Source organism: Passer montanus, unplaced genomic scaffold, assembly GCF_014805655.1.
Source record: "Passer montanus isolate IOZ18808 unplaced genomic scaffold, ASM1480565v1 scaffold63, whole genome shotgun sequence".
In the NCBI taxonomy this organism is placed as follows: Eukaryota; Metazoa; Chordata; class Aves; order Passeriformes; family Passeridae; genus Passer; species Passer montanus.
This window is the reverse complement of record NW_024371371.1, coordinates 242,387-251,089: the sequence shown is the minus strand read 5'-3', so window position 1 is coordinate 251,089 and position 8,703 is coordinate 242,387.

The following is an 8,703-nucleotide window of genomic DNA, read 5'->3' as shown; positions in this document are numbered from 1 at the left end:
GCAGTCAATTCCCTGCGTGGATCCCCACAGAGGGACTTTGGGATGACTGGAATAACTGGTTTGGGGCCAGGGGAGGGTAAAACCCAAACTGTGGCTGGTGCCACCTGCCCAGGTGGCCCCAAGGAACAAATTCATGGTCACGTATTTTTGTCTCCATTAATGCCAGCAGGTGGACTTAATGTCATGGTAAAATTTCAAGCACTCAGCTTAAATTAACACAAATATAAAATACCAAGCTTACCTTTTAAGTAATGGTTTTGAATTTTAAAAGTTGCTCACTTTCAAACATTAAGATATTTTTATTTTATTGTTTTTGTTATTTTATTTGGTTTCATTTTATTATTTTGGTTATTTTTCATGGTGAAGCAGATAATTCACAAGCTGAAACCCCTGCCAATGATCTATTTCCACAAGAATCTGCCCAGCCAGGTCCTGCCTGAAGCCCAAATCCCCAGATCCCTTTAAACAGCCTTTTGCTGCAGACAGGCTTAGGGGAAAGATACTGTCATTCTTCCAGGTTCTCACTTTACTGGAGACCTTCTCAAAAGGAAATGGGTTAAATACTCAAAGGTGACTCTAAAAAGCATCTTCCAGAAGCAGTTTTTTCTTGCTCTTGTCCAGGAGATACTTCTGCTAGCTAAAGCAGTTCTAAAATGACTGTAAATGAAAAGCTAATGCAACGTAGAGTAGAAAACATCCCATTTCTAAAATAAACCCCACACTAACTCTAATTTTACTCTTTAAAGAAGCTGTGGGAAAGCTGACATTGGGTACACACTGGGTCAAACATCCAGCACCTAAAACAGGAAGCAGAAAACTTCAGGGGAAAAAAAATTTTAAAAAGTAGAAGTTGAACTGGAAAAACTTTTCAGTGTATTTCCATTCCTTACTACACCTGCCAGCTGCCCTCTCTCTGATTCACACGATGTTAAATCCCTCTCTTAACACTGAGCACCACCTAAATCACACTCACCACTGCCCAGGTATGTTGGCTCCTTCCCACAGCTGCTCCTGGGTTAAATCAAGCTACACAATTAAAATTAATGAAATTAATCTTATCAAAATAACTCTTTTCAAGATGTAAAACAACTTTTGCTAAAGCTGACAGAACTAAAGCTTAGTTATCAGCTTTAGCTGATAGAACTAAGATGCAAATATCACTCAGCAGAAAACATCCCATTTCTAAAATACACCCCACACTAACTCTCATTTTACTCTTTAAAGAAGCTGAGGGAAAGCTGACATTGGGTACACACTGGGTCAAACATCCAGCACCTAAAACAGGAAGCAGAAAACTTCAGGGGAAAAAAAATTTTAAAAAGTAGAAGTTGAACTGGAAAAACTTTTCAGTGTATTTCCATTCCTTACTACACCTGCCAGCTGCCCTCTCTCTGATTCACACGATGTTAAATCCCTCTCTTAACACTGAGCACCACCTAAATCACACTCACCACTGCCCAGGTATGTTTGCTCCTTCCACAGCTGCTTCTGGGTTAAATCAAACTACAGAATTAAAATTAATTAAATCTGTCCTATCAAAGTAACTCTTTTGAGATGTAAACCAACTTAAGATGCAAATATCACTCAGCTTTGGGCTACACCAACAGCAGTGCTGGGCCCAGATCTTTTGGGAAACAATGATCTATCAAATATACAAAGCCCCCAGTATTTCCATGAGTGTTAAAAATACTGTATGTCCCTAGTAAAATGTATTCATTCAAACAATTTTAAGCACCAATACATCATTAGAGACTGAAGCGAAGATTTTTTAAAGCATTTTCAAATTCACAAATAGAAATTAAGATATATCCATCTGAGAACTTCAAAATCCACTTGTTTTGCCCCAAGGGAAAGAGCTGTCTCACCAATTTTTGGAGCATTTCTATGTACTGTAACTTCTAGAGAGCACAAGGAATTCCTACCATGAATTCACAGTGTATCTAATCAAAATTTATCTCAAGAAAAAAACTGAAACTCAGTTTTAAGTCATCTTCTTAACACTTACATCCCTGCCTGCCAGGTGAGATATTTTCAGAGCCTGGTTAATCCCCATTTCCAGCTGAGAAAACAGAAAGAAGCTGAGAAAAATCAAGAATGATCCACTTAAAAAACCGGCAAGTCAGATAGAGAACTAGGACCAAAACCCGCATTTCCAGCTCTCAGTGGCAGACACTGCCCACTACATCAGTTCAAACACAAACACTCAAGTGTGTATTTTCCCTTTCAAGGAAACAACTTTAACAGCTTTAGGTAAAATTACGCTCTGAGTTCTCACAAACCCTGAATAGTGAAATAAGGCTTGCACTAAGCTCCATTTGCACTTCACACCTAGTGGGTCACTAGGAGCTTTCTTCTCACCTCAAAGCTTCTACCACCTCTTACCACCTGCATTTAAATGCAAATAAGAGCTTTCAAAAGTCTTATCAAGCTCCAGACACAGGAAAGCAGAGCCCGATAAGAATCCCGAGGCCTCCAGGGAACACTGCAGTTTCCTTGCTAAAATGAACCAGTGCCCTGCCCAAGGGCTCCTTGTCCTTTGCCCCCAGGTGAGTACTCTGGACTCCTCTTCCCCACTGCCTCCTCCATGGTGCCTTCCTGGTCAAACTGCCCTTGCCAAGAGGCAGAACCAACCCAGCTCGGCATTAATTGGACTGTTATCTCTCCTTGGAGCCAGCCTGGCACCCGGCTGAATGGTTATCCCTGGGAGGGCAAGTGGCAGCCAGGATCAAGGCACCTGCAGAGGTTCAGTCCCTGGCACTGCCAGGGCTGGCACAAAAACCTCTCGGAGAGGACACCATGCCCTCCAAGCCCAGGGACAGACAGTCACCTTTTGTTCAGAGAAAAGCAGACTCAGGGGTGACCTTGTCACTCTCTATAACTCCCTGAAAGGTGCCTGTGCTCAGCTGGGGCTGGGCTCTTTCTCCAGGCAGCACTGACAAAACCAGAGGACACAGTCTCAAGCTGTGCCAAGGGAAATTTAGGTTGAATGTTAGGAAGAAGTTTTTTACAGAAAGGGTGATAAAGTTCTGGATGGTCTGCCCAGGGAGGTGGTGCAGTCACCATCCCTGGGTGTGTTTAACAAAGCCTGGATGTGGCACTGGGTGCCAGGGTTTAGCTGAGGTGTTGGGGCTGGGCTGGACTCGATGATCTTTAAGGTCTCTTCCAACCTGGTCATTCTATGAATTCAGATTTATGAGGGAGGTGCCTGCATGGAAACTGAAAACAGACCATGGCACAGCCTTGCTGAATCAATCCCAGCCCCGAGGAGTGCCTTTGCTTTGATCATGCTTCCAGGAAAAGAAGGGAAAGCTCCACGAGCACCTCACTCCTGCCTCTTCCCAGCTGCCAGGATGAATGTACCCCCCAGCAGGTGCCTGGCTGCTCCCATCCCTCCTTCCCCTGGCTCTGTTCATCTCCCCAGGGATGCCTGGGACACTCAGCTCCCTCCCAAGCTGTGCCGGTGTGGGAGGCAGGACTGGGAGCTCTGCTGGTCTGTCCCTGGGCCGGGCCATCCCGAGCAGCCTGTGTGACTCTGGGCTTGTTTGCAGAACAAAGAGCTGCTTCACCCAGGAACTGTGTGTGTTGTGAGCAACGAGGGAACACTGGCACAAACCTCCGAGCACAGAAACCTCCTCGTGCACAAAACAGATAAAAGGAGGGAAAACCCAAACAAAACCAACCCGAGACAGATGTGAGGGCTCTGAAGCAGAAGAATCTCACTAATAACACACAGACCTACACAGCTTTTCTTGTCACAAGAACAAAACCTGCAGCATCCACCAATACCCTTAATTATAAAGTTATTTTGAAATCAAAGGTGCTTGAATAATATCCCCCTTTAAACACAACCAAAATATTGACCAAACCAACTCAAGCACCCCTGGGATTTTAAAAGGATATTAATTTAAAATGTGCCCAAGATTGGAGCTGCCTTAGCTCCCAGCCCAGCATCCAGCCCAGGGAGGGAGCACGAGCAGGTGCCTGCAGGAATAAACTCACACTGCTGGTCAAAAGTTCAAGCTATATCCCAGTACAAATTTCATCCCAGTAAATCTGCCTCTGACAAGAAGCTGCCCAGCAGAGCACAAGCCTCAGATGCACTGAAAAAGCTGTGTGTGATAAAAAGTGCAAAATATATAGACAGAGCCAATATTCCACAGTTAACAGCCTGGTACTTTTGTTTTAACAACCACCTCTGTACAAAGAGCAGCCAAATTCCACATGCAACCCAGCACAGAAAATCCAAGTTACTCTCTCTCTAGCATTTCTGTTTTGCCCTCCAGAACTGCAGTATCCAACCAGTGAACTTTAGAGTGAGGTTTTTCCTGCCTCTAAAATACATTATCTAGAGCATTCTGTTTAAAGGGCTTTTACTATCTCACAGATTCTACTCAAAACCTCATAAAACAACGACTTTGCATGTCTGTATTTCTACTTTCCTTCTATTTTGTTTCATTCTGTAATGACCAACCAGTTCCCTGGCAACGTATGCTTTAACCAGCCTCCACAATATCCCTGTAGATTTCATTACTATTGTCCCTAAAATGAACAAACTGAAGCACAAAGTAGCTAATCCCTGTTTTTTTAAGGATAATTTTTAATGTGAATCCACCCCAGGAGGACTCACATTATGAGGACACTCCAACTGCAAAGCAAATCCCAGACTCTCTAGAGCAGGTGTTGCATTTTGAAGTATTAAAAAAAAAAAAAAAAAAAAACACAAAAAAAAGACAAACCTGAGAAAGACAGAAGCAATAAAAACTTCACAATACACCATGACTGAATTGCACCTAGCACTGCTTTACTGCAGGACCTCTAGAGCAATGTTTATATTGCATACCCAGACAGCGCTGGCCGTAGGGCAGCTCGTGAACCGGTTTATTTTGGCTACAGCAAAGCTCAGCCTCGCTCCTCGAAAGCAGCTGATGAACTCTCTGCTCCCAAAGCAGCCTCTGGGCACCTGCCACACGGACCAGGCTACACCCAGCTCCACTCCCTTCGCTCCCCGCTGCTGTTCACCGACCAAAAGTACATTTAGAACAGATATTAGCAAGAAATTGTTCTCTGTGAGGGCGCTGGCACAGCTGCCCAGAGCAGCTGTGGCTGCCCCATCCCTGGGAGTGCCCAAGGCCAAGTTGGATGGGGCTTGGAGCACTGGGACAGTGGAACGTGTCCCTGCCATGGCACTGGATGGGCTGTAAGGTCCCTTCCAACACCAACCATGTTTCATTTCTGTGATTCCAAACCACCCTGCTTGGTTTCACGGGCTGAACACAGAAAGCAGCCAGGGGCACCAGGCAGGGAGCGGCGGGCGCGGAGCCCGGCAGCAGCAGCAGCACTTTCCGCAGGACGGACGGACGGACGCGGGCCCGCCGAGCCCCGGGGCGAAGCGGAACCGCCGCGCGTGGCCACAGCCCGCGGGGGCGGGGGCGGGCGGAGCATTGCCGCGGGGGCACCGCCCGCCGCGCGCCGGAAGCTGTGGCACCGCGGGGCATGACGGGAGTTGTAGTCCGCTCCTTGCTGGTGGGGAATGCCTTTCATACATATAAACTATATCTAGCATTAATTTATTTATAAATAGATTAGAACAGATATTAGCAAGAAATTGTTCTCTGTGAGGGCGCTGGCACAGCTGCCCAGAGCAGCTGTGGCTGCCCCATCCCTGGGAGTGCCCAAGGCCAAGTTGGATGGGGCTTGGAGCACTGGGACAGTGGAACGTGTCCCTGCCATGGCACTGGATGGGCTGTAAGGTCCCTTCCAACACCAACCATGTTTCATTTCTGTGATTCCAAACCACCCTGCTTGGTTTCACGGGCTGAACACAGAAAGCAGCCAGGGGCACCAGGCAGGGAGCGGTGGGCGCGGAGCCCGGCAGCAGCAGCAGCACTTTCCGCAGGACGGACGGACGGAGGCGGGCCCGCCGAGCCCCGGGGCGGCGGGCTCTGACAGCGGGGCCCGAGCGCGGCCGTCCCGCAGCAGCTCCCGCCTGAGGCGCGCTGCCCGCCGCTCCCGGGCGCGGGGCATGACGGGAGTTGTAGTCCGCTCGTTGCTGGTGGGGAATGCCTTTCATACATATAAACTATATCTAGCATTAATTTATTTATAAATAGATAATATAAATATAAATATAAATATAAATATAAATATAAATATAAATATAAATATAAATTAATACTTTTATAAAATTAATTTTATATAAATCTGTATTTATAAATATATATATTGGTTCTTTATATTTTTTTATTATATATTAAAAATGTATTTCTCTAGAACAGAGTCAGAGAAAAATAATAGATCCTGACAGCATTTAAAAGTTAATTTTTAAATATATATATATAATACATCAATAATATTTATATTAATTATGTGTACTATATATAATTGTTTTATATATATATTTGTATATATATAAATAATATTTATATTCATTATGTATACTATATGTAATTGTTTTATATCTATTTGTAAATATATAAATAATAATTATACTCATTATGTATACTATATATAATTGTTTTATATATTTATATATATATAATATATATAATTGTTTTATATATAGATGTTTTATAATAAATGTTATATACATCATTTGTATCATGTGTGGTATAGTAATTTATATTGTAGCTATAAAATACATATATTTAATGTATATATGTTATATAATATATATACTCTATATAATAATGTTATTAATAATATATGTGTGTGATATCTATATTGTATACATATATATACATATATATGTTTATAATATATAAAAAATAAATGTTGCAATATTTATTATATAATATATATATAGATATATTACAAATAGCATTTATTATATCATATGTAATATCTACTGCTTTATCATATCTTTTATATATAAAAATATATATTATAGCTGTAACATTTTTCTTTTTCTAGGCTGTTTGGATCTCTTATTTTTCTCTGGCTGTGGACAACAACCACCTGCAGGGGGAAAAGTCCACTAGGACTTTTTCACCACCCTAAAAAACCCAGCATCCATCTAAAGTGGCTCTCCTCCACCCATCTCGTGGTGCTTAATTCAGAGTTTATTTCCTCCGTGCTTTATTTTGTGAGGAGAAGGGGTTCAGCCCCCCATGGGTCCTTCCTGCAGGGTCTCAGTGCCTCCCCCAGCCCTGCCCTGGCTCAGGGAGGGGAACCCCCCTTCCCCAGGAGCATCAGAGCACCAGGGGGCTTCATGGAACCACAGAATGTCCTGGGTTGGAGGGGCCTTACAGCCCATCCAGTGCCACCCTGCCATGGCAGGGACACCTTCCAGTGTCCCAGGTTCTCCCAGCCCCGTCCAGCCAGGCCTTGGGCATTCCAGGGATCCAGAGAATGGATCCAGCTGCTCTGCTCGTGTCCCTGCTGTGTGCTGGCTGTCTCCCCCTGCACTGCCAGGGGCTCATTCTGTTCCTTCTGTGTGAGAACAAACAAACCTGCTCCCTCCAGCCTCGGGTGCCCCTCAGAGCCCCTGGCACAGGGCTCACAGCCCTGCTCCCTCCAGCCTCAGGGAGCCCCTCAGAGCCCCCGGCACAGGGCTCACAGCCCTGCTCCCTCGAACCTTGGGGTGCCCCTCAGAGCCCCCGGCACAGGGCTCACAGCCCTGCTCCCTCCAGCCTCAGGGAGCCCCTCAGAGCCCCCGGCACAGGGTCCAGCTCTGTGGCAGCAGCAGGACACACAGAGCTCTCTGTGCTGCCCCTTCCAGGTGGAGACGCAGCTTCCAAGAGATTCGGTAGGATCACAGCGTGTATGTGCCCTCAGGGCCTCTCCCGAAAATTCCCGGGGTCCATTTCTTCTTCCATGATTTCTCCAAGCTTCCATCAGCTCCTGTGCACCCCAGTTTGAAACAACACCCGATTTTCCTCGTGGAAGGAGCAGGACACACACCAGGCAATTCCTCTTCCCCAGCTCTCAGGAAAAGGATCCACGGACACCCCAATCCTCCCTGCAGGTCCAGGCACATCCCAATTTCCAGCTTGTGGGCTCCATCCAACACTTGTTGGCTGTCTGCTCCCTCACTCTCCAGAGAAGCTCAGAGAACCACAGAACCCCTGTCCCTGCAGCTGTGCCCATTTTCCATGAACAGTATTCCCAAATGACCCTGATCCGTTCCCCAGGGGCACAGCCGTGCTTTCACTTCTCTTCCCATGTTTGCTTTCCCCTTTCTGACTCAGCCCAGCCACTGCTAATTCACCTCTGCAACAGCCCTGGAGCAGCCACAGCAGGTTTGTGGCTTCACCCTTCCCTGGCCTTCCTCCCCATCCCTCCTCACCTCTCTGTGCTGCCTCGGCCTCCTACCCCCAGCCCCTCTCAGCTCCAGCTCCATTTGCAGAATCCTGACTCCCCTCCCTCCCTTCTGTCTCTCTCCCCAGGCACAGCTTTTCAGGAGGGTTTTTTTGTATTTTTCTTTTTTTGTTATGCCCATTTCTCTGTGATTCAGAAAGCCTTAATTCCAAACACACCCTTTAATGCCCCATCCCCTTTTCTTTCCCTGCTCTGATTCAGTCCTTACACATATTAAGGATGGGGATGTTTGTGTCCAACCCTCCTTGTGGTGGTTTCTTGCCAAGAACTCCCGAACACCTCATTTCTGTCTCCAAAACTGTCAGAATTTTTGCACAGGACACAGCTCCTCCTCTGACCTCTGTGATCCCTCTGGAGCTGGCACTTGAATCCTCCTGCATGGCACAC